A 26,962-nucleotide genomic window follows, 5' to 3' on the forward strand; every position below is an offset into this window, starting at 1 on the left:
TTTCTCACCATCCGTGCATCCTGCAGTGGTCAACTCCCTTCCTATCTTGCGGAGCCAATCGTCTGCTACTATTGGCTCGGTGCTACTGGAAAACACCGGCGGATTCAGCCTAAGGAAACGGGCTAAGTGGTCAACAGGTGGTGGTGGGGGTGGTGGGTTGTTGTTGTTGTTCTGCTGGTTCTGGACTAACATCTGCATCAATTGATTTTGCTGCTGGATCAACTGAGTGAGCTCCGGTGGGAATCCATTGTCACGTCTCGGAGGCATCTGAGGGTTTAGAGGAGACGAGATTTAAGAATAGAGTGAGGTCTAAAGGGAAAACACTACCCCAATGCACATGAGCAAATGCACACAAAATCACTTCATTCAATCAAACAAGGGCTTACAAACGGTCTAACTATCGCAAAAGTGCTCGACTATAATGTTTACAGGGGGGGGATGCTACTACTATCTGGTGGTCATCTAGAAATTTGAATCGGTGGAAGACTCCATGATATCTGCTCCAGCTTCGTCTTCAAAGTCGGGTTCACTTGGATCCGAATCGGTGTCGTCGATGATGATGTAGTTGTCCGGATAGGCGATGTACTCGTCTTCCTCTTTGGATGCTAACTTCCTCTTGAGTTCTTCAATCTCCTGATTAAGATCGCCATTGTGTCTTGCTAGAGCTACGATCTCGTCCATGTAGTCCTTGTGTGTAGACTTCAGTTCTCCTTCTAGCTCGATGATCGTTGCCTTCGCATTCTTCAACTCTATCATATCATTGCACATCTGGTTCTCGTGGCGTCGAATGTGCTGGTTTAACTCGTGGATGAAAGATGCAATGGATCTATCCTTCTTGGTGCTGACTAACTCCCATTGTTCATCTCAGCGTCCGCAAATCTGGTAGATAGTGTCCTTGAGGTCTTCTTGATAAACTTCTCCAATGCGTCCTATGGTGATATGAGCTGCCATGCTCCTTCCCAGACTCCAGGTTGGTGCATTGAAAACGCTATCTATGGGCTTCGTGATTGGCACGAATGTTCTTCCCGGAACGTGAGCTTGAATCTTCCAGCGCTCCTCTTCAGGCAGAGTGGCGTTGAAGGTTCCCGTGAAGCTTGGTAATCCAATGTTCAGGTACTTGGTGACTTCCTTTAGGTGAAATCCAAAAGGTGTGCCTTCATCCGGTTGAGCGTACTTAATCTCCGCGTTCGTCATCCTAAAAGGGTAGAAAAGATGAGGAGTTAGAAAATGAGAAGAGAATGGTGATCTATGGCTTTAACTTAGTGGTCGTGTCCTACAGTCAGCGTGTGCTCTGATACCATCTGTGTGGCGACCCGACCCGAATGGATCAAGTCTACTGTGCTCCGGTGTCATCCCTGGATCAGTAATGCTGACACCACACAGTACATCGAAGGATTTATAGCAGAGTGGCAATCACACACTTATTACATCGTTGTCTCAAAGAGAACTTATTACAATAAATATGGCTTAAGGCCATCTAATAAAGATAACAGCGGAAGACTCGTAAGATAAATGGGTCCATCAACTCCGACGGCATCACTGAGTATAGAACCACGACCTAAAAGCACCTTACTCGTCGTCTGAAAAGTATGCAACATGAGAAGTTGCAGCCCGAAATCGGGTTAGCACATGGAATATGCTGGCAATGTAACACATAGAGAGTAATGGAATGAAACAGCTATACTATATGCATATATGGCTGGTGGAAAGCTCTATGGTTACAGTTTTGCGTAAAGCCAGTTTTTCCCTACTGCAAAGGAATAAATTTATTTAACTATCATGGTAGTTGTTAAACATTGAGAATGGTTGACAGCATTCCGATCCCAATTAAGTGAACAATTAAAACCCAACAACATTAATTAGAAGTAACATGATGAGATTCACATGATATTCAAGTACTAGATACTCAAGTTGTCCATAACCGGGGACACGGCTAATCATGATTAGTTTGTACACTCTGCAGAGGTTTGCGCACTTTTCCCCACAAGACTCGATCGCCTCCGTTTGGTATCTCGCACTACAGGGTGTTTGAGAATACGGATGACCGAGACATAGTCTTTCAGAAGCGCTAGCACCTTACGATCGGGTAGACCGTACCACCTACAACCCCTACATCTGCTAGTCTACCACTGTAAGAGTTCGCATGACTTAGTCAACTATGCCAGAGCCCATAATGGCTTGTGGCTGCACACGGAAGTTACTAGCATGAATGATCTTATGATCCCTTTGAGCCTGGGTGGCGGTCCAAAATAAAACAGGCAAGTCCTGATAGACATCAGGTGCCTCAATCCACCCAGATGTGTGTTTAAGTTGCCACCTTAGATAAACCATTTAAAATTATCAACTCACATCTGTCATGGATATCACTCACCCAATCCACGTCTACTAGCATAGCATGGCATAATAAGCAAACGTAGAAGTAACTCCCAAAGGTTTCATAATAATACAGGTGATAGGTACTACCTCATCTACTTCCCATCCCACAATTTAATTAGATCCTAATCATGCAATGTGAGAGGATTGATCTAATGCAATAAAACTGGGTTGTAGAAAAGGTATGATCAAAGTGTTACTTGCCTTGCTGATGATCCGCGAGACCTAGGGTTTCGAAGTAACAGGCGGCGCAATCTGGGTGATCTATCGCAGACAAACAACAAGAACACAATAAGTACTCATCTAATGCACAGGTAAAACTCGAACAAGAGAACGAACCAGAAAGTTCAACTTAAGAACTCCGGTTGCAAAGAAAGAACGAACCGAACAAGGAAACGGAAAACAAACTGCGGAAGAAAACAACTCGGTTCTAGCAGGTTGAAACTAGGTCAAATTTTATTGTGGCAAAAACTTGTTCAAGTTGATTAGTCAGAACGGCGGTTTCGAAACGAAACTCCAGGCGTTTGAATCACCTGATTCTGATAAACGAGCGAGAAGATAGACTAGAACGAAGATCGGATCTGAGATCGCGATCGCGGAAAAGACGCGGAATAAATCCGACGAGAAAGAAAACGAAGAACGGTTAAACGAATGGACATTCATTAACCGGGAACAATCGGTGATCACGTTCGTTAAGACGAACGGTCCGGCGAACGCTCGCTAAACAACTAAACCGAAGAAAAACAAAAAGAAAACCGATCTAGGGTTTCGGAAGAAAACCGAAACAAAAACTGGAAAAGAAACCAGAAAAGAAAAACCGGAACGTTTTCTAAAAAATACCGAACCGAGGCAAGGGTGGCGCGGCTACCTCTGGCGAGGCTCCGGCGAGGGGCTCCGGCGGCAGCGGGGTGCAAAGGCGGCGGCGGCTAGGCAGCGCGGCGGCTAGGGCGGCGGCGGCGGCATCTAGGCGGCGGCGGCAGCAGCTAGAGGCGGCGGGGCTGGCGCGCGGCTCGGGGCGGGAGGCGGTGGTGGCTGCGGCTTGGGGTGGAGAGGGGGGGTGTAGAGGTATTTATATAGGTGGGGGGGCTAGAGACTTGGGGAAGGGGGCAAGAAAAAGAGGTGGCGGCGGCTTGGAGTCCAAGCCGGACTCGGCTTGCGGCGGGGCTGGCGGCTGCGCCTCGCAAACGGGGCGGCTGGGCCCTTGGCCCAGGCGGGTGCTGCCCCTTTTTTTAAAAAAAATCGGTTTTGCGCGCAGAAAACAAAAGAAAAACTATCTAAATGAACTCCGAAAAATCTAAAGTAAATTTTCTCCGACTCCTAATAATGAGCCGAACAAAATGAACTTTACTCCGGACCTAGAATGCAATTTTTGGAAAACACGCATTTTTCCCTATCCAAATAAAGAGCAAACAAAACTCCGGCAAAAACCAAAACTTGACTTATTCATTAAATCTTCATTTTTCCTAACTTTGGGAAAGTCATATTATTCCCTCTCTTATATTTTTGATATTGGAAAAATAATTGAAGATGAAATAAATAAATCAAATGATCCTCTTTTCCAAAATTTGAGAGAACTCAAATATGAAAATAACGAAATCTCCAACTCTCTCCGTGGGTCCTTGAGTTGCCTGAAATTTCTAGGATCAACCAAAATGCATGAAAATATGCTATGCATGATGATCTAGTGTGTAACATTCCAAATTGACAATTTGGGATGTTACATGGACAATAATGCCTAAGAACCTTCTCTAGCTATCTATGCTTTTCTCGTCTGAAACTCTATTCATGCTACATCACAAAGTTTGATCAAGTCAGATTCGAACCACTCTGTGTGAGGAGCACTCGGAGTCCATGATTCGTCATAGTCTTAAAAATCCAAAACTTCTTTGTGCGTCTCGGTCTGACCGATTCATCCATTTCGGTCATACCGAGATCACTAAGTCGATCTAGGTTTTCAATCTCAGTGCAACTGATTTGAACTTTTCGGGACAGAGTCAGGCTATATATATCCGCGGCCCAAAATTTGGAAAATTTTCCGAACTCCTTTGCCCACGCTCAGCCTGCTCCGCCTCCCTGGGTCTCCGGATCGTCCTCCTCATCGCCAGCTACCTCCCATCGTTGGTCTCCGGCGCCGTCAACGGGAATCATCTCCGCTGTTGCCGCCGTAGAAAGTCAATCGTCGCACTAGGGTATGGACTTGATCCTTGTGCTATTCCCCCCTCCGATTCTTAGCACATTGTTTTTCCATGTATCTTGCCACGTCTGAGATCATTCTATCCATCGAAATCACTCCGTAGTTTAGTCGTGCATTGAAAATTTAGGGTTAGGTTTCCGCCGAAACCATCTCAGACCGACCGAGTTGTTGAAATCGGTTCCACCGATTTGGCTAAGGCCATTGCACATGTGATTCTCGGTCTGACCGAGGATTGCAAATCGGTGTGACCGAGTTCAATACTTTGTGAAACCCTAGCAGTCTCGGTGCCATCGAACTGTGACTCGGTCTGACCAAGTTCACTAGTTTAGGTTCCAAAAGCTGCTTCGGTATCACCGAGTATGCAAATCGGTAGATCCGAAATGCTTTCTGTGGAAAACTAAAACTAAGTTTTTAACTCATTCTTTTGCAAAAACCACTGCACTTTGTGATGCTTATCAAATCTACCTCATCTATAATCTATTCACAAGGTTTGTTGTCAGTGTTTGCATCATGTCAGATCAGAGTGACAGTCAGAACAAGTCTGAGGAGCAAGTGAACATGAGTGAGGGCACTAGTCCCTCTAGCAGCTTTGATGAAGGAAGCAGGAGTACACCCAGCAACTTGCCTAAGGCAGCCACCAGGACCAGAAAGAAGAAAACCTCAGATTATAAGGATGAGGACTATGTGGCTGTTGAGGAAGAGGCCACCTCAAAGAGGAAAGTCCTGAAGAAGGAATATGGCACAGCTGCTGCCACTAAGCCAGGAATGAAGCAAAAGGTTCCTGCCAAGAGAGTTCCCATGTCAAAAGCCAGAACATCCACTCAAGAGACTTTGGGATCTGCACCCAAAGAACAGGTTGTGGCAGAAAAGAAAAGAAAGGAAAGGGTCAAGAAGACCACTGCCAGAGTGCTTGGGAGATCTTCAATAATGGAAGATTTTGAAAAAGAGGAAGATGAAGAGGATGCAGCACCAGCACCCAAAGCTCAAAATCTTATGGGAGATGCTATAAGGGCAGGGGCTGCTCCATCTAAGCCTAAGACTGCTGCTCCAGCTCCAAAGCCAGAACCCAAGAGGAGCACCAGGAACATCCCTGCTGAGGAGAAGAACAAGGCCCTAGTGCCTCAAGCTGCTGAAGAAGAAGATGATTCTGTCGTTTTGAGGAAGTTGAAGCCCAAAATTCTAGATCACAATGATGCTCACCCAGTTGCAGAGAACATGAAAATCAGAGAGTCTGATCCATATGCCACCAGCAGAAGGACTGCTGTGGACTATAGGTTCCATACAAAGGAACAACAGGACTTCTATGAGACTATCTTACTTGACAAGAAGCCCATAGTGTGTGACATGAGATGGGTTGATTGGAAATTCATTGAGGAAAATGAAGATCACTTCCCTGGTGTATATGACAGCTTCAAGGCATGTGGAGTCGATGAGTTTGTGGCTCAGAAGCTCACAAAGTGGAATGCTGAGCTCATTATGCAGTTCTACTCCACAACTCATTTCTACCCAGATGGGAGGATTGTCTGGATGTCTGAAGGTATGAGGTACCAGTCAACGGTTGAAGAATGGGCAAAATTGATCAATGCTCCTGAGGAGAGTGAAGATGACTTGGATGTCTATGCCAAGAAGAAGAAGGATCACAACACCATGGCACATATGTACAAAGAGATCCCAGATGCTGCTCTTGAGACACACAAGTTTGGATCAGTACATTACCTTCTGTCAGGCTTGCCAACAATCAACTGGATCCTTAGGCACACTCTCTTGACAAAGTCAGGTGATCACAAGATGATCAGAGGCCATGCAATTAACTTGCTTCACATATTTGATGTGCCTCAAAAGTTCAAGGTCATGAGCCTAATTGTGGAAACCATTAAGAGAACAGCTGCAGATCAGAAGAGGAGTTGTGGGTATGCCCCACAGATCCAGGAGCTAATCAACTCCAAGATGGGCACTCGCACATATCTCCTGGACAAGGAACACATGCCCATCTACCCAGACTTTGAGGACAACACTATGGTGATGGATGAGAATGAACCATCTTCTGTGCAAGCACAAGCCAAGAGGGAGAAGGCAAGGGCTGAAAAGGCTGCAAAGATGCCAACCACTGAAGAGGCATCTCAGTATCTTCTGAAGAGCAAGCAAGATCAGCTTGGCTACTTGATTGTCTCCACTCTGAGGATTGAGAAGGGATTGGCTACCCTGACTCAAAACCAGGAGAGCTTGGAGAGGATCATGGAGTAGAAGTTCTATGACTTAGATGTGAAGGTCACTGAGATCCAGTCAGTTGTTGAGCAACTTCAGGATGAAGTGCAGGAGAAGAAGGGCAAGTCTACCACTGATGCTTTTGCTAGAGTTCCCAGAGGACAGAGATCTGCTACAGTGCCTGTCACAGACACCAGAGCAACTTCATCTGCACCAGCTACAGCTTCAGTGCCACCAACTCCAGCACCCACTCCACCAGCTCCATCTACATCAGTAGATTCCTTCGTCCTTGGCATGCTATCAACACCACCACCTTAAGACCAAGCCTGAGAGTCGATCTAGCACTATGCATTTTTATGAACTTTTTGGTAACTTGTTGCCAAAGGGGGAGAAAATTTATATATCATAGGCTTTGAGAGAGAGTGTTGCTTTTTATTCTCTCTTTTTGTATGGTGGTTAAACTTTGTTTATTTTCTTGTTTACGATACTTTATGCTTTTGCGTGATACTTAGATGATCATGTGTTTGATGATATGCTACCTTAATGCTTGTTGGATGACATTATCCTTTTATATCCCCATATATGATCATTCACCTTGCTTGGTGATGAGTGCATGTCTTACATTATTATCATTTTGAGCGCTCCACCAAGATGTATGTGACGTGGAAGAGTAACCCATGTTCCTAACTCATTGTGCATTTGTAGTCCAAAGCAAATCTTAAACTATGCACAAATTTAGGGGGAGCTCTTGCTTTTCACATACTTCTCAAAGCGACAATGTTTTTCACTCTTATTATCATTTGTTGAAGATTTGATCTATATGTTGTCATCAATTACCAAAAAGGGGGAGATTGAAAGTGCAACTATCCCTAGGTGGTTTTAGTAATTCCTAACAACATATAGCTCATTGAGCTAATGCTATTTCAAGATTAATATCTCAGGAAAGCTCAATGATTGGCATGGCATGGATGATAAAAGTGGACCCCTCAAAATGCTAAGAACAAAGGATTGGCTCAAGCTCAAAGCTCAAGACTCTACATTTTCTATTTTAGTGATCCAAGATCACATTGAGTCTATAATAAAAGCCAATACTATCAAGGAGGGATGAGGTGTTGCTTAATGAGGCTCTTGCTCAAAATGCTTAGTAATATGCTCCAAAACCCTCAACTACTTTCTCACATCCACATATGACCTAAACCAAGAGTCAAACTCGGCCCCACCGATTCATTCTATCCGGCGCCACCGAGATTCAAATGTCATAGCCACTGCCACAAAGCCTAGGCAAATCGGTCTCACCGATAGGGATCTCGGTCTCACCGAGATGGGATTTTAATCTCTTTGTTTCCCTTCGTAACATTTCGGTCTTACCGAGATGAGCGATCGGTCCCACCGAGATTGCAATGTAAACTCTATGGTTGCCCTTCGTAATGTTTCGGTCTCACCGAAATGAGCGATCGGTCCCACCGAGTTTACCTGACCAACTCTCTGGTTAGCTTATTACCAAAATCGGTCTCACCGAGTTTGTGTAATCGGTCTCACTGAGATTACGTTATGCCCTAAACCTAATCATATCGGTCCTATCGAGTTGCATGTCGGTCCCACCGAAAACCCTAACGGTCACTAGCTTTGCTGAATCGGTCCGACCGAGTTTAACAATTCGGTCCCACCGAGATTGGCAAGTTGTGTAAGGGTTAGATTTTGTGTGGAGGCTATATATACCCCTCCACCACCTCTTCATTCATGGAGAGAGACATCAGAACAAAGCTAGACTTCCAACTTACTTTTTCTGAGAGAGAACCACCTACACATGTGTTGAGACCAAGATATTCCATTCTAACCATATGAATCTTGATCTCTAGCCTTCCCCAAGTTTCTTTCCACTCAAATCTTCTTTCCACCAAATCCATATCCTGTGAGAGAGAGTTGAGTGTTGGGGAGACTATCATTTGAAGAACCAGAGAAAGGAGTTCATCATCAACACACCATTTGTTACTTCTTGGAGAGTGGTGTCTCCTAGATTTGCTAGGTGTCACTTGGGAGCCTCTGACAAGATTGTGGAGTTGAACCAAGGAGTTTGTAAGGGCAAGGAGATCGCCTACTTCATGAAGATCTACCGCTAGTGAGGCAAGTCCTTCGTGGGCGACGACCATGGTGGGATAGACAAGGTTGCTTCTTCGTGGACCCTTCGTGGGTGGAGCCCTCCATGGACTCACGCAACCGTTACCCTTCGTGGGTTGAAGTCTCCATCAACATGGATGTATGATAGCACCGCCTATAGAAACCACGAGAAAAACATCCGTGTCTCCATTGCGTTTGAATCCTCCAAACTCTTCCCTTTACATTCTTGCAATTTGCATGCTTTACTTTATGCTGCTCATATACTCTTTGCATGCTTGCTTGAATTGTGTTAAGATTGCTTGACTTGTCCAAAGTTGCTAAAATTTGCCAAGAACTAAAATTGGGAAAAGGATAAGTTTTTATTTGGTGCAGTAGTCTAATCACGCCCCCTCTAGACATACTTTCGATCCTACAAAGAGTTATGCGGATTCAAAACACAAGGAGACAGTTTATGAAGTTGGAGAAAGAGTGTATCTTCATGTATCCCCACTTCGAGGAGTGAAGCGCTTTGGAGTTAAGGGAAAGTTAGCACCACGTTTTGTGGGACCATACAAATTTTGGAACGTATGGGAGAGGTTGCTTACAAGTTGGAATTACCCGAAGGATTGTCAGGAGTTCACGATATGTTCCACGTTTCTCAGTTGAAGAAGTGCCACGAATAGATGGCTGATATTCCTCTTAGAGATATAGTGCCACTAGAAGCGATACAGTTGGATAGCGGTTTGACCTACGAGGGAGAAGCCAGTCAGAATTCTTGAGTTTGCCAGCCAAGTTACACGCAGCAAGGCTGTCAAATTTTGCAAGGTTCAGTGGAGCCACCATACCAAGGATGAAGCCACCTAGGAATGAGAGGAAGATCTACAGAAGGATCACTCTCACCTATTTTCTAGCCAACCCGAATCTCGAGGACGAGATTCATCTTAAGGGGGGTAGGTTTGTAACATCCCAAATTTTAAATTTGGAATGTTATAAATTAGATCACCATTTCATATCATATTTTATTGCATTTTGGTTTGATCCTTGAAATTCTACGCAACTCAAGGACCCATGGAGAGAGTTGGGGATTTCATTATTTTCATATTCGAGTTTTTCTCGAATTTTGAAAAAAGGGATCGTTTGATTTTAATTATTTTCTCTTGAATATTTCTTTTATAAAAATAAAAGAGAGAGGATAAAATGACTTCCTCAAAAATAAAGAAATATTGGAGATTTAATGTTAAAGTCAAATAAGAATTTTATTCGGAGTTTTATCGCTATTTTATTTGAATTAGGAAAAATATGCATTTTTCAAAATTGCATTTTTGGCCCAAATAAATGTTCACCTTATCCGGCCTATTTTTAGAGGATGGGGAAAATTTATTTCAGGATTTTTGGAGTCCGTTTAGTACTCTTTTTCTTTCTTTTTCCGCACGGTCAAATTATTTAGAAAAGAAGAAGAGGAAACCGACTCCGGGCCATACCCGAGCGGGACTCCGCCCGGGGGGCTTTATAAGCCGCAGCCCCGAGCCACCCCAAGGCCCAGGAGCCGCCGAAGCCCACCAGCCCCGCCACCCAAACCCAAACCCGCCGCCACGTGTCGCCGCCGTCGTTGTCGCCCCGCTGCCGTGCGCCGCCGCCCGCTGCCACCCGCCGCCGCCCCGCTAGCCGCCCCGCCGCACCGGAGCCGCACCACCGCCGCCGCCGTCTCGCCCGACCCGCCGGAGGTAGCCGCCGCCATCCTCTATTTTCGCGAGAAAACCGATCGGTTTTTTTTCAAAACCCTAGATCCGTTTTTTAGTTTCGGTTTGGTTTTTTCGGTTTAGTTATTTAGCGGACGTTCGTCCATACGTTCGTTTTAATGAACGTTTTTCATCAGTTAGCCGCAGATAATGAACGTTCATTCGTCCATACGTTCGTTTTAACGAACGTTTTTCGTCAGTTAGCCGCAGATAATGAACGTTCGTTCGTTAGCCTGTTCGTCCGTTTTTCTTTTTCTCGGATTTTCCGCGATTATTTTCGATCACGATTTCTGATCCGATTTTCGTTTTAGTTTATCTTTTCGCTTGTTTATCGGAATCAGGTGATTGAAGCGCCTAGAGTTTCATATCGAAGCCCTCTTTCTGTTTAACCAACTTAAACAAGTTTTTGTTACTATAAAATTTGACTTTAGACTAGATTAGTAAGCGAAGCTTGTTTCTTTCGCCGTTTGAGTTTTGTTGCTTTGTTTGATTTGATTCTTTTTGCAAGCCAGAGTTCTTAAGTTGAACTGTTTGGTTAGAGCCTTTATTAGAGTTTTACCCATGCCCTTGCTTGATTGCTTATTGTATGCATGTTTGTTTGCAATAGAGTACCCAGAGTGCGAAGTGTGCTACTACGAGTCTCTAGGTTTCGCGGATCATCAGCAAGGCAAGTAACACTTTCATCATACCTCTTTACTACCCAGTTTTACTGCATTAGATCACTCCTCAAACAATTGCATGGTTAGGACCAGAATTAAATTGTGGGTTGGGAAGTAGTTGAGGTTGTACCTATTCACCTGTTTATGATCAAACCTTTGGGAGTTACTTCTACGTTGCTTATATTGCTATGCTATGCTCGTAGACGTGGATTGGGTTTGAGCGTTTTCATGACAAATATGAGTATTGTTAATTAATTGTTAACTTAAGGTGGCAACTTTAATACACATCTGGGTGGATTGAGGCACCTGGGAAAATCCAATGATTGCCTGTATTTTTGGAAATCCCAGGGTACCGTGTGATCCTCCTATGGACTACCACCCAGGCTCAAAGGGATCATGAGATTATTCATGTTGGAAACTTCCGTGTGCAGCCACAAGCCACTATGGGCTCTAGCATAGTTGATTAAGTCATGCGAACTCTTACAACGGTAGACTAGCAAATGTAGGGGATGTAGGTGGTACTGTCTACCCATCGTAAGGTGCTAACGCTTTTGAAAGACTTTGTCTCGGTCATCCGTTTCTCAAACACCTTGTAGTGCGAGAAATCCAACGGAGGAGATCGAGTCTTGTGGGGAAAGTGCGCAAACCTCTGCAGAGTGTACAAACTAATCATGGTTAGCCGTGTCTCCAGTTATGGACATCTTGAGTATCTAGTTCGTGGATTATCATGTGGATCTCAACACTCTTAATTATAAAATTTGATTGGGTTATTGTTAATTATTTTTCATTTGGGATTGAGATGGGGTTTACCATTCTCAATGTTTAACAACCACCATGATAGTTAAATAAAATATATTCCTTTGTTGTAGGAAAAAATTGGCTTTTCGCAAAACTTATTAAGCATACAGCCTCCACCAGCCATATATGCATGTAGTGATAGCATTATTCTATTAATTACTCTCTTGTGTTACATTGCTAGCATATTCCATGTGCTGACCCGTTTTCGGGCTGCAACGTATCATGTTGCAGACTTTTCAGACGATGAGTAAGGAGCCTTAGGTCGTTGTCTTTCACTCAGTGATGTCGTTGGAGTTGATGGACTCACTTTATCTTCCAAGCCTTTCGCTGTTATCGTATTAGATGGCCTTAAGCCATATTTATTGTAATAAGTTCTCTTTTGAGACATTCGATGTAATAAGTGTGTGATTGCTACTCTGTTATAAATCCTTCAAGTACTGTGCGTGTCAGCATTACCGATCCAAGGATGACATTGATGCACAGAGATCAGACTGTTTCAGGTCTGGTCGCTACAAAAAACCATGTTCAAGTTGTTTAATCGGAAAGAGGGGCTCGAGACGAAAATTTTGGTGTTGGTTTCACTGGATTTGGACTAACGATTAAAAAGTTGTGAGGGTTTGAAGATCAGGGGCTAATCTATGACAAAAATAATAATCGCGGATAGGTCCCTTTGAAAGTGCAACTATCCCTAGGTGGTTTTGGTAATTCCTAACAACATATAGCTCATTGAGCTAACATTATTCCAAGATTAATATTTCAGGAAAAGCTCAATGAATGGCATGGCATGGATGAGGAAAGTGGATCCCTCAAAATTCTAAGGACAAAAAGTTTGGCTCAAGCTTGAAGCTCAAGACTCTACATTTTATATTTTAGTGATCCAAGATCACATTGAGTCTATAGGAAAAGCCAATACTATCAAGGAGGGATGAGGTGTTTCTTAATGGCTTGCTTGCTCAAAATGCTTAGTGATATGCTCCAAAATCCTCAACTACCTTCCCACATCCACATATGACCTAAACCAAAAGTCAAACTCGGCCCCACCGATTCTTTCTATCCGGCGCCACCGAGTTTCAAATGTCATAGCCACTGCCACAAACCCTAGGAAAATCGGTCTCACCGATAGGGATCTCGGTCTCACCGAGTTGGGATTGTAACCTCTCTTTTTCCCTTTGTAACGTTCCGGTCTTACCGAGATGTGCGATCGGTCCCACCGAGATTGCAATGTAAACTCTCTGTTTCCCTTTTGTAACACTTCGGTCTCACCGAGATGAGCGAATCGGTCCCACCGAGTTTACCTGACCAACTCTCTGGTTAGCTTATTACCAAAATCGGTCCCACTGAGTTTGGGTAATCAGTCACACCGAGATTAGTTATTCCCTAACCCTAACCATATCGGTCCTACCAAGTTGCATCTCAGTCCCACCGAAAATCCTAACGGTCACTAGGTTTGCTGAATCGGTCCGACCGAGTTTAACCATTCGGTCCCACCGAGTTTTGCAAATTGTGTGTAACGGTTATATTTTGTGTGGAGGCTATATATACCCCTCCACCCACTCTTCATTCGTGGAGAGAGCCATCAGAACATACCTACACTTCCAATACACATTTTCTGAGAACCACCTACACTTGTGTTGAGGTCAAGATATTCCATTCCAACCATATGAATCTTGATCTCTAGCCTTCCCCAAGTTGCTTTCCACTCAAATCTTCTTTCCACCAAATCCAAATCCTGTGAGAGAGAGTTGAGTGTTGGGGAGACTATCATTTCAAGCACAAGAGCAAGGAGTTCATCATCCACACACCATTTGTTACTTCTTGGAGAGTGGTGTCTCCTAGATTGGCTAGGTGTCACTTGGGAGCCTCCGACAAGATTGTGGAGTTGAACCAAGGAGTTTGTAAGGGCAAGGAGATCGCCTACTTCGTGAAGATCTACCGCTAGTGAGGCAAGTCCTTCGTGGGCGACGGCCGTGATGGAATAGACAAGGTTGCTTCTTCGTGGACCCTTCGTGGGTGGAGCCCTCCATGGACTCGCCCAACCGTTACCCTCCGTGGGTTGAAGTCTCCATCAACGTGGATGTACGATAGCACCACCTATCGGAACCACGACAAAAACATCCGTGTCTCCAATTGCATTTGAATCCTCCAAACCATTCCCTTTAGATTCTTGCAAGTTGCATGCTTTACTTTCCGCTGCTCATATACTCTTTTGCATGCTTGCTTGAATTGTGTGGAGATTGCTTGACTTGTGCTAAGATAGCTAAAATCTGCCAAGAACTAAAATTGGGAAAAGGCTAGATTTTTATTTGGTCAAGTAGTCTAATCACCCCCCCCCTCTAGACATACTTTCGATCCTACACCCTGGCCAAAAAATAAAATAAAAGAAAAAGACTACGGCGTGAACGTCCGCTAACAGAGGCAAACAAATGGATTCGTTCATTCAAACGAACTAAGGAACGAATGTTCGTAAAATAACCCTAACCAAAGAAAATCGAGAAAATAAAAAAACGAACTAGGCTTTATAAAAACTGAACGGTTTTATACCAAAACCAAAAAACTGGCGGCGACGACTAGGTCAGCAGCGGCGGCGAGACGGCGTGATCCGGCAGGCGGGGCGGCGGCTCCGGCGAGCGGGTGGCTCGGCGAGGCAGCGGAGTCGACGCGGGGCGGCGGTTGCGCAGCTGCGGCGACAACGGAGCAGCAGCAGCCCGGGGCGTCGGGCGGCGGCGGCGGTGCAGGCGGCGGCGGTGGTGCGGGGCAGTGTGGGGGACAAGGGGCGGCGGCTGGGGTTTTAAAGGGGCCCGGGGGTGGTGGCTTGGGGAAGGGGCCAATGGGGCGGCTCAGAGTCGGACTCCGAGCGGAGTCCGCCGCGGGCACGGCGGCGCTCGGTGGAGAAGGCGGCATGCAGCGGGCTGGCCAGTTGAGGGAGTCCTGGATTAGGGGGTGTCCGGATAGCCGGACTATACCTCTGGCCGGACTCCTGGACTATGAAGATACAAGATTGAAGACTTCGCCCCGTGTCTAGAAGGGACTTTCCTTGGCATGGAAGGCAAGCTTGGCGATACGGATATGTAGATCTCCTACCATTGTAACCGACTCTGTGTAACCCTAGCCCTCTCTGGTGTCTATATAAACCGAGGGTTTTAGTCCGTAGGACGAACAACAATCATACCATAGGCTAGCTTCTAGGGTTTAGCTTCCTTGATCTCGTGGTAGATCTACTCTTGTACTACCCATATCATCAATATTAATCAAGCAGGACGTAGGGTTTTACCTCCATTAAGAGGGCCCAAACCTGGGTAAAACATTGTGTCCCCTGCCTCCTGTTACCATCCGCCTAGACGCACAGTTCGGGACCCCCTACCCGAGATCCGCCGGTTTTGACACCGACATTGGTGCTTTCATTGAGAGTTCCTCTATGCCGTCGCCATCAGGAAGGATGCCGCATCCCGTCTTTAAAGACGGTACCGTTGCTAAGGGAGCTTTGGCTGTCGGCCAAACTCTTAGGCTAGGTGGTTTCCTTATGACCGCCCGGTCGGCTGCTACGCCGAGGATGACCTCTCAAGTCATCGAAAGCAATCTTCACGTCAGCTCGGAATTCATCGAGCAGCTAGATCCAATGGAGCTCTCTTCCCTAAACGAGCTCTTGGATCGCTTCGCCGCCCTGGGAGTCGCTACGGATTACGACCAGATTGGGCCTAAACCCGATCTGAGAGAGATTAACTCTCCCCAGGTCACCCATCACGTTGCCGTGGTAGAGGGACAGTGCGGCGACCCTTCATCTATCTTTAGGACTAGCTATGTCCGGATTCCCGATCCCTCCAAGCCGAATACCCGCAGAGGGGAAGACATCACTCAATACCTGAACTTAAAGTCAGGCGACGGGCTAGATTCATTGGACAACATCCAAGAATCGAAACTTCCCAGTTCGGAAACTCCTTGGCCCCTGGGTCTCAGATTGGGTGAGGTTTCGGATTTGATTCCACCCACCCACCCGTACATAAGCGATCTATCCCAAATTAGGCAAGAGCCCGAAGAAACAGTACATCCTCAACGCCATAAGTCATCGTGATATTACACGCTTCGCTGACTTGGCGTCCATAGTACGAAAGTACTATGCGATGGAAAGCGCCTGGAAAACCGAAATAAAATTTTGGGACAATCCGGCCCTGAATACAAACCTAGTCCTGGCCACGCCAAACATTGGTGAACCAATGCTATTATACATTGCAGCAACCCATCAGGTCGTAAGCGCAGTGCTCGGCGTCGAATGAGAAACGGACGGACACAAATTCCCCTTCAAAAGCCGGTCTACTATGTGTCCACTGTCCTTACTCCGTGCAAGTCACGGTACCCGCATTATCAAAAGATTGCGTACGCAGTATTTATGGCATCCCGGAAGCTGTGACACTACTTTCAAGAGTGTTCAATAACAGTAGCCTCGGAAGTGCCACTTAACGATATTATAAACAATCGCAACGCGACGGGCCGGATTGACAAATGGGCCATTGAGCTCCTCCCGTTCGACATAACTTACAAGCCACGGCGAGCTATCAAGTCGCAAGTTTTGGCCGACTTCGTCGCAGAATGGACGGAGGCCGAACTCCCTAAAGAGTACGGCACATATTCCAACTGGGTCATGCACTTCGACGGCTCCAAAATGTCGGCCGGTTTAGGGGCTGTCGTCGTTTTGACGTCCCGCACAGGAGACATAGTTCAATACGTACTCTAGATAATGTACACAGACTCCAACAATGCAGCCGAATACGAGGCCCTTTTACATGGTCTCCGGATGGCAGTATCCATGGGCATTCAACGCCTAGAGGTGCGTGGGGACTCGAACCTCGCAATATCCCAAATAAATGGAGACTTTGATGCCAAGGATCCAAAAATGGCAGCTTATCGCAACGTCATCCTAAAAATGTCAGCTTGGTTCGAAGGGCTCGAATTTCACCATATAGCCTGGGAAAATAATCAGGCGGCAGATGTCCTGGCACGCATCGGCGCAAAACGCGATGTAGGCCCCCCAACATCTTCTTGGAAAGGCTGTTCAAGCCATCCATAGTATGGGAAGGGGAACCCAGCAATAACAGCCCGGACCCAACCGCACTACCCGACACCGAACACTCTGACATAATTGGAGGCTCTGCCAATGAAATAACACCTTCAGCCACGTAATAATGGCTGTCATTGCCCCATGGACAGAACCATTCCTCGCCTACCTTACTAGGCAGGAACTCCCCGAGGACCAAAATGAGGCACGCTGCATAGTGCGACGATCTAAAGCCTATAAAGTCCATGAGGGAGAGCTTTATAAGAAAAGCACTACCGGAGTCCTTCAAAGGTGCATCTCCGAAGAGGAAGGGCGGAACCTCCTGGCTGAAATTCATGCTGGACTCGGCGGTCATCATGCTGCAGCTTGGTCCCTTGTAAGCAAGGCCTTCCGTACATGCTTTTATTGGCCGACGGCCCGGGCAGACGCCCAGGGCTTAGTCCAACGATGCGTCGGTTGCCAGCTTTTTGCAAACCAAAGCCATATGCCACCCACCGCCCTCTAAACTATCCCCATCACTTGGCCCTTCGCAGTCTGGGGGCTTGACATGGTTGGACCCCTTAAAGGCGGAACCCACAAGAAAAAATACTTACTGGTCATGGTGGATAAGTTCACCAAATGGATAGAAGCCAAGCCTGTTAAGACGGCCGAATCCGGACCGGTGATAGACTTTATATCCGGGGTTGTATACCGTTACGGCGTCCCCCACAGCATCATCACTGATAACAGCACGAACTTTACGGCCGACGAGGTAAAACTCTGGTGCAAAAACATGGGCATCAAGCTCGATTATGCTTCCATCTATCACCCACAAACTAACGGCCAGGTCGAACGTGCAAATGGTCTTATCATGAGCGGCATCAAACCCAGATTAGTGCGGTCCCTTAAGGAATCTAATACGCACTGGGTAGAGGAGCTCGACCCCGTACTCTGGGGGCTGCGGACCACGCCGAATCGCACCACCGGATACACACCATTTTTCATGGTGTACGGCGCAGAGGCAGTTTTGCCCTGCGACATAATTCATGACTCACCTCGAGTGTGCATGTACGAAGAAAGAGAAGCCGAGATCGATCGGCAGGACAGTTTGGACGCCTTGGAGGAAGAGCGTGATGTGGCAAAAGCCCGTTCCGCATTCTATCAACAACAGGCTCAAAGATACCAAAGCAGAGAAGTACGGGCCAAAAATTACAACGTTGGCGAATTAGTTCTACGCCTGCCGGACAAGAAAAAGGACAAACTTAAGCCCAACTGGGATGGTCCCTTCATAATTGACCAAGTCCTGACTGGTGGAGCGTACTGTCTGCGAGATGCATCGGATAACCGACTCGAGCCGAACCCATGGAACGCAGCCCGTCTCCGAAGATTCTATGCCTAGCGCCGGACTCTGTGTTCGTCTCCTTCCTCTGTCCATTTTTATATATACTTTCTATCTTACATTTCTCTCCTTCTCCTCTCTCTCTCTCTTATAGCCTTTAAAGGCTCATAAGGTGACGTGCTATCCGCGCTCATTAAACCTGGGGGCTTCTTTAAACAGAAGCTTATGTATACGGGCTTCATGCCCAACACATGTGTCACACTTCCGCATGTACCTTTTATTCACCATTATATGCATCGATATGACTTAAGTTTTGGCCAAGCTGGGTTGCCTGACTCCTGTGCTTACCCCTATGTTCCCGACTGTTCGGCTAGGTGGTAAAGGGAGCACCTCTGCGGTTGCTACTGCCGGGTCAGCCGGATGTGTACCTCAGACTGGGTGAAGCCAAAAGCTATCGTTCTTAAGGGAATATTCGGTCGGTGAACTAAAGATGATCTTTTTTCACTTATTTATCTATACGCCCCCAGATGTTTTTTCTGCGTCTCTTTTTGCAAAATGGACATGCACTTTAGGGCATGCCTCCCAGGGAAAGGAACCCCAAACAGAACTATTCTCCCTGGAAGATGTTTCTTACTAACCATGTAATATAACATAACTAGTTGGGCACTTGTCTGTTCAAGCACTAATGACCCCTATGACCGGTCTCCGTGCATACCCCGGTTCTTATATAACCGTGAGGGTATTCGGACACACTCCGGATCGTCAGGTCCCGAGGTTGAAGCGAAAAGGTCGGCCATGACAAATAATCTACAATCCGGCTAGAAGGCATTACACATGTCAATTAAAATTATGTAGTTAACCTAACTGATTGTATTACTCTTCAATACCATCTAACAGGCTGTCTAGCTTACAGTCCTATTGGGAATACTTTGCGGCCAATTCTACTTGGCCGTATACTAAGCTCACAGGGATCTCCTTCCCATCGGGCCCCATAGGTCCGACCTCGGCCATGCGGTTTGGGTCAGCCTTCGTGTACCGCGTCTTCACCATGGACCAGGCCTCCCTAGCGCCTTGACGGCAGGCCTACATCTTCCATAATCAGAAGCGCCGCTGCGCTCCCTTCAGCCTCTCTACAAGCTCTCCACGGCCTTCGGGCATGCAGACGGATGGCCACAAGGCCTGGGCAACACCTTGCATCACCTGTCGAACTCGCTCATGCAGTTGTGAGAGCTCATGAAGAAGGTCACCCGTAGAACCGGGCATTTCCTCTGCAGGACGACCTGTTAGCATACCTATAGACATTACTCTGTTAGTCGTCTTCCTCGCCGAACTCTTTTTTCAAAGTTCATTCCAGCACTTACTAAATATGCCGCGTCGAAGCCACTGATTCTCCTTAACGGAGTCCAACAGCTGGGCACGAACATCCTTCAGTTCAATGCCCAGCTTGGTGTTGGCATCTTGGAGATCGTTCTTCTCCCGCCTCACCTTTGTTAACACACTCTCACCAGCCTTCAGCTGGCGTAGGAGTTGTTGCTTTTCCGGATTTAATCTGGCGCCATCGGCAATTTCATTTGTCAGATTTGCACCCACGCCGCACTTTGCAAAATAGTTATCTTTTGAAGCATATATTACCAGAGGGGGTCTCCTTGGGCTCCCCTGCCGTGGCTAGTGCGGCCTCAAGTTGGGCTTCGCACTCTTCCAGCTCCTGGGACAGTAGGGTATTCTTTTCTGTAAGAACCTGCATAACAAATTATCCTTAAATTAGTTATTCTAACTATTTCAAGTCTCGGGAGCTACTGGTATATATATAATAACCAAAATTTTCTTACCCATATGTCTTTTACATACTGCTCCGTGGCTCTGGCTAGACCATTTTGAGCGGCACGGAGGTAGGCATCTCCTGAATTGAAGGCATCCAATGCCTCTTGGGAGAAACAAGCATCGCAAAGAACTGTCCGGCGATGCCTATGGTTCATGGCACTCTCCACCTCGGAATTGGTGGCAGACAGCCTGTCCGCATCCTCTGTCGGAGGAGCGTCCGGTGCGCGCCTTGTGTTCGCCTCCGCTTCCGAACCAGGCTTTGGAGCCTGGCTGGTGGAGGCGCGATTGGCAACCCCTCCGGATATAGCCCGGCGAGGTCTCTTCATCCTGAAGAGAGCACGAGTGTTAATATGCCTTGAAGGAATAGCACCTGGGAATAAGATGGTGCGCTATACCTTTGCGCCGGCGTCTCAGTCCGGACCGCACTTCTTTTCAGCCCGCGGGGCCTTCCCGCCCCTCTCTGGCTAGTCGCTGCAGGCTCGGCCTCCCACCTCAAGGACCTCCCCTGCAAAACATGGTTGTCATACGGCAATAGAAAACACGCGAGGATAGATCCCTTTTCAAAGTGTTGGGACTTCGGTCTCAGTTACCTGTGAGGCTGGGAGTAGCCCTGGGTAATCGGCCGTAATGGCCACCAAAGTGTTGTCCCTGCTCAATTGATGAAACACCCCATCAATCAGCTCCACAGATAAGTCCGGATCCTCTTGAGAGGCCGGGTCGAGGGACCGTCCCGGATCCTCGGGTTGCGGGGGAGGGCTGTTTATTTCTTTAACAGCCTGGCGTAGTTCCTACGTTGAAGTCGTTAGACTGAATATTTAACGATGGGAATATAACACGGATGGGCAAGTAAAAGTGTCCACTTACCCAACTTGGGAGATTGTACATAGAAAATCCACCCTGTGGGTTGACGCAGAGAAATTCCTCCTCTTCTCCCTTGTACAAAGCGGACAAGATCTTTATTAGAGCGGCAGCCGAATCCGGCCCCTTACGGCCGTGGCGGGTGGCGTCGTCCTACCCGTTGAAGTCCCACATGGGGTGGCCTCTATACTGGAGCGGCTGCACCCCTCGCATGATGCATACGGCCATGATCCCGATCATGGTCAGTCCGGAATGAGCTAACAATCTTATCTGGCCCATCAGGTAAAGAATGTCCTTGTCGCTTTCCCGCTGAGGGCTCCGTGGACGCCAGCTTAGGCGCTTCTTCAGGGGAGCACTGTTGAACTTAGGGAGGCCGATCCGGACAGGATCCGGCAGCGGGACGTCCTCTATATAAAACCATTCCGAAGGCCAGTCCTCGGACGCCTTCTTTGGGGTTCCGGATAGATATCCGATCCCGGCGATGCGCCACACTTTGGCTCCGCCTACTTGATATATTGACCCCTTCTAAGAACGGGGCACAAGGCAGAATAGCCTTCTCCACAGCGTGAAATGAGCCTCGCAGCCCAAAAACAGCTCGCAAAGGGCTACGAAGCCCGCGATATGCAATATGGAGGCAGGCGTAAGGTTGTGCAGCTGGAGGCCATAGAACTCCAGGAGCCCTCGGAGAAACGGATGAATTGGAAATCCTATCCCTCTTACTAAGTAAGGGACAAGGCATACCCGCTCTCCTTTGGAGGAATTGGGGGCGCTCTCCGCTTGCTCTCCGCCATTATAGGTGGCAAGTCCGGCTCGAACCGGGACCATATAGGCTGGGGGGAGAAATCCCTTGGTCTGGAGCGTCGCTAGCTCGCTGTGCGGGATCAAGCATCTCTCCCAATCTCCAGGCTGAGGGCTGGAAGGGCGAGAGGACGAGCTACGGCAGCCGGCCATGATAGAATGGACCTCTGTCGGATACGCTCTGATGAATACTAGCGGAGGGGAGAAGGTGTGGTTTGGATCTAAATCCTCGTCCCCTTAAATAGGCGGCTCATTCACGCGGCTAGGGGTGTAAATATAAAAACACCCTGACTTTTGGTATTCGTTTGACACGTGGAAGACGGCCATTATTGGGCGTAGAAGCCAAGGAGCGCTACATTTACAAGAAACCGGACATTATTCGACAGGTACACGGAAATTGGAGGAGAACCCGCCTTGCAATGCCGAAGACAATCTGCGTGCCGGACTCGTCGTCATTGAAGCCTGGTTCGGGGGCTACTGAGGGAGTCCTGGATTAGGGGTTGTCCGGATAGCCGGACTATACCTTCGGCCGGACTCCTGGACTATCAAGATACAAGATTGAAGACTTCGTCCCGTGTCCGGAAGGGACTTTCCTTGGCGTGGAAGGCAAGCTTGGCGATACGGATATGTAGATCTCCTACCATTGTAACCGACTCTGAGTAACCCTAGCCCTCTCCGGTGTCTATATAAACCGGAGGGTTTTAGTCTATAGGACGAACAACAATCATACCATAGGCTAGTTTCTAGGGTTTAGCCTCCTTGATCTCGTGGTAGATCTACTCTTGTACTACCCATATCATCAATATTAATCAAGCAGGACGTAGGGTTTTACCTCCATCAAGAGGGCCCGAACCTGGGTAAAACATTGTGTCCCCTGCCTCCTGTTACCATCCGCCTAGACGCACAGTTTGGGACCCCCTACCCGAGATCCGCCGGTTTTGACACCGACACCGGTCCTTTGGCCCAGTTCGGTCCAGGAATTTTTTTAAAAAAAATCCGCCAAAAAGGAAAATCCTAAATAAATATAAAAAATTCTAAAAATGACAAAAACAATTTTCACCGTCTAAATCAAATATTTAGAACAGAGTGAACTTTTTTCTGGCCTAAAATACAATTTTTGAAAATAATGCATATTCTTCTAATTCAAATAAAATAGTAATAAAATCCAAACAAATTATTTATTTGATTTTAATATTTTTCCTCCAATATTTCTTTTTATTTTGGAGAAGTCCTTTTATCTCCTCTCATTTATTTTGATATTGAAAATATTAGGAGAGAAAAATAATTAAAACCAAAATGATCCTCTTTTCAAAATTTGAGAAAAATTCAAATATGAAAATAGTGAAATCCCCAACTCTCTCTGTGGGTTCTTAAGTTGCTTAGGATTTCTAGGATCAACGCAAAATGTAAATAAAATATGATATGCATATGATGACCTATGTATAACATTCCAAATTGAAAATTTGGGATGTTACATTATCGCTCGTAAACGCAAACTTTCTGTTTTTTTACAGCAAGATCAAATAACAATCACCCAAGAAGATCCTAAAGGCTTTACCTGGCACAAACACTAATCAAACATAAAAAACACAGTCATAACAGAGGATAGATGATTTATTTATTACTAAAGAGGAACAAAAAGCAAGAAACAAAAAATAAAATTGGGTTGCCTCCCAACAAGCGTTATTGTTTAACGCCCCTAGCTAGGCATAAAAACAAGGATAGATCTAGGTATTGCCATGATAGTGATAAGGTAAATCGCGAAAACTCATCTCATACTCCCTATGTTTAGCAGCAAGTTTTCTTTCTGGTAAACAAAAGTAATCAAAGGGCTAAATTTAATGGGGCAAAAGTCCCCAAGATCAAGCTCGGGAGGTATTGGTTCCTCCTTTGGCCCCTCATATTGCACAACCAATTCATCATTATAAGCATTCTGTCGGCAAAAAAGTCATGACCTTTTGTTCAAGGGAAAAACCTAATCCATTTTTCTGGATAGCAAAATTATCGTTAAGTTCACAAATCCTGTCAACTAGAACATCGATAGGAACCTTTTTCTAAGGTTTTCATTAAAAGCAACATGATCTAAAGATCATAAGCGCATTATGTCTTCTTGATAAAAAAGGATTGCTTGTATGGGAGGATGGCCGATATCCACCCTATAATGCGCAAAAATTTCATTGGCTTCTTTTATTATAAATCTGAACTCATGTGCTAAAAAGATGGTAGCTGCTCGCTTAACAAAAGAATGCTCAAACAGACTAAGGCATAGCCTAGTGGTCGGAAGGGGATGATGCCTTCCCACCCACCCAGGTTCAAGGCATGGTACTTGCAATTTGGGGTTGTTGCACCAATTATACTGTAGGGGGTTCCCTTACAGTCTTTCTGTCAAAAAAACCAAAAGAATGCTCAATATTAGAAAATTCTAGAAAAATCCTTTGAATGCAAGGGTGCATATGAGCAAAGATATAGCATCCACAAAACTACTAGTTCTATGAAGAATAGACCCTCCCATAGTGGGCAAAGCACCGGCACAAGTAAAGAAATCTTGAATAACTCCTTTTCCAATAACATTACCACTACCGATCCGAAACTTTTAAGTGTGTAAAATAGTAGGTTCTTCATGAGGATTATCAAAAGCATCAAAGTTCCCCCCGTTGTTACTATTATCCTTATCAATGATAATCTCCCCAGTTCCAGACATGATGGCAACAAACCGCACTAAGAACGGATACACAAGAGGCAAGCGAAAGAAGGCGAACGTTAAAAGGGCAAACGGAAAAGAGGCGAATAAAATGGCAAGGGTGAAGTGGGTGAGAGGAAAACGAGAGTCAAATGGCAAATAATGTAATGCGAGGGATAAGAGTTTGTGAAGGGTACTTGGTATGTCTTGGCTTGAGTGTAGATCTTCCGGCAACCACTACAAAAAAAGACATCCGTGACATTTTGGGCTGAATGAATTTTTTTTTCTGTCATACATATGGCACTTCTATGACGATAATTGTGACAAAACCCGGTATCATCATAGATGTGGTGGGCTCCTACTTCTATGACAAAAAATCATGACAGAAAATGGGCTTTGTCCTGGGCGGGCCGGAGACGCAGCTGCATGACATTCTTTGGGCCATCCATGACGGAAAAAACCATGGTAGAAGCGAGGGGAGGAAAATTTCGGGGAGTTCCTGGTTACGGTGGGAGGTCGGGGGCCGAGCGATGCGCGTTTCTCTCATACACGTACGCGTGTGTGTGCGAGGCGTTGGCTCTAACTAAACCCGAGCGAGGCATTGGGCTCTAACTGAACCCGAGCGATTGCACTGCAGGCTATGTGTTACTAAACCCAAGCGATCGATCGATGGCTGTTAATTGAACCCGATCGAGCGATTCCTTCGCTACCGCTGCTAACTGAAGCCAATCGATGGGATGAACAGTGAGCGTTGCATGGGGGAGGGGGGGTTGGATGAACAGTGAGCGGTGGCGTTGCCTCTGGATGAACAGGACCCCGTGGTGTGGTGGAGGGGTGGATGAACAGGACCCCGTGGTGTGGAGGGTTGGATGAACAGTAGACGGTGGAGGGGTGGTTAAACAGGACCCCATGGTATGGAGGGCTGGAAAAACAGTAGACGGTGGAGGGGTGGTTGAACAGTAGCTGGTGGAGTAGCGTGCGGTGGAGGCTGGGTGAATAGGAGCCCGTGGAGGCTGGGTGAACAGGAGCCCGTGGAGGCTAGAGGAGGTCGACGGTGGAGATGAACAGTATCCCGTGGAGTCCCGTTTTGCGGTACGCCACACCCCTCCTGATGAACAGGACCCCCGTTTTGACTGTACCGCTCCAACACAAGTCCGTTTCCTCCATTTTGCAGTATGCCACACCCCTCCCGATCAACAGGACCCCCGTTTCGACCGTAGGAGGTCCGTTTCCTCCGTTTTGCGGTATGCCAGACCCCTCCCGATGAACAGGATCCTGTGTCGAACGTGGCCGGTCGAACACAAGGCCGTTTCCTCCGTTCTACGGTATGCCAGGCCTCGTTTCCATCGCATGTTCCGTACAAGCCCTCCCGATGAACACGACACATTCCGTTGCCTCCCCATGAACACGACGCATTCCGTTGCCTCCCCATGAACACGACGACGACGCTGTTTCTCCGTTCCGACCCAGCCATGTACACGAGCCGTCGCCGTACGTATGCACGAGTAGGCGTTCGAGACCCCGCCTGTATGTACACATACATGGCCGTATTTTCTTTCTTGCACCCTGGCCGTTGTACGTACGTGTAAATGCTACGTGCGCGCCTCTACTATGACACGTGCGCGCCTCTACTCCGACACGTGCGCGCCTCTACATCGACCAGTATGTACGTACACGTTCGCGACCAGAATGACAACGCTACTTACGCTTCGATCAGGTGGGTCCTGACTGTCAGGCACTTCCTTGCCTGCGAAGATGTAGCTGGTCGGTCCTAGTAGTCAGGGGATGAATCGTTTTTTTGCCCAGACGCACTTCCTTGCGTGCGAAGATGTAGCTGGTGGGTCCCAACAGTCAGGGGGAATCATTTTTTTCGCAAAATACGGTGGCCCGTCTGGTGGGTCCCGCTGTCAGGTGGAGGAATAATTATTTTGCATGTAATAAGGAGGCACTTCCTTGCTGCGGTCGTGGACCCAGCTGTCAGCCTCTCCACGTACAGTCCACATCCGATGGAAGCCGTTCCTTGACCACGTTGACCATGCCGTGCCGAGAGCACCAGGGCGGTGGACGACGGCGAGGCCTAGGAAGGGGACAACGCGGAGCCGGGGAAGACGCGGCAGTGGATGCCCACGCATAGAGGAGTACGAGGGTTCACTGGTTCACTGCAGTGTGAGGCTGTCGTCGCCGCAGAATAACAGGGGTTGTGGGTGAGTAGAGGGATGGCCTGGCCAGCGGTGGGAGTAGTAGGGGGCGGTGAGGCCTCCGCCGCATCGCAGCCGGCCATGGGAGGCAGGAACACGAGGCACGACCGACGCTGGTTTGGGCGGCTGGAGCAAGAAGACCAGAGGTTGAAGAAGCACTACAGCCGTTGGATG

This window comes from Triticum urartu, chromosome 3A (assembly GCF_056163025.1).
Source record: "Triticum urartu cultivar PI428250 chromosome 3A, HENAU_Tu73, whole genome shotgun sequence".
In the NCBI taxonomy this organism is placed as follows: Eukaryota; Viridiplantae; Streptophyta; class Magnoliopsida; order Poales; family Poaceae; genus Triticum; species Triticum urartu.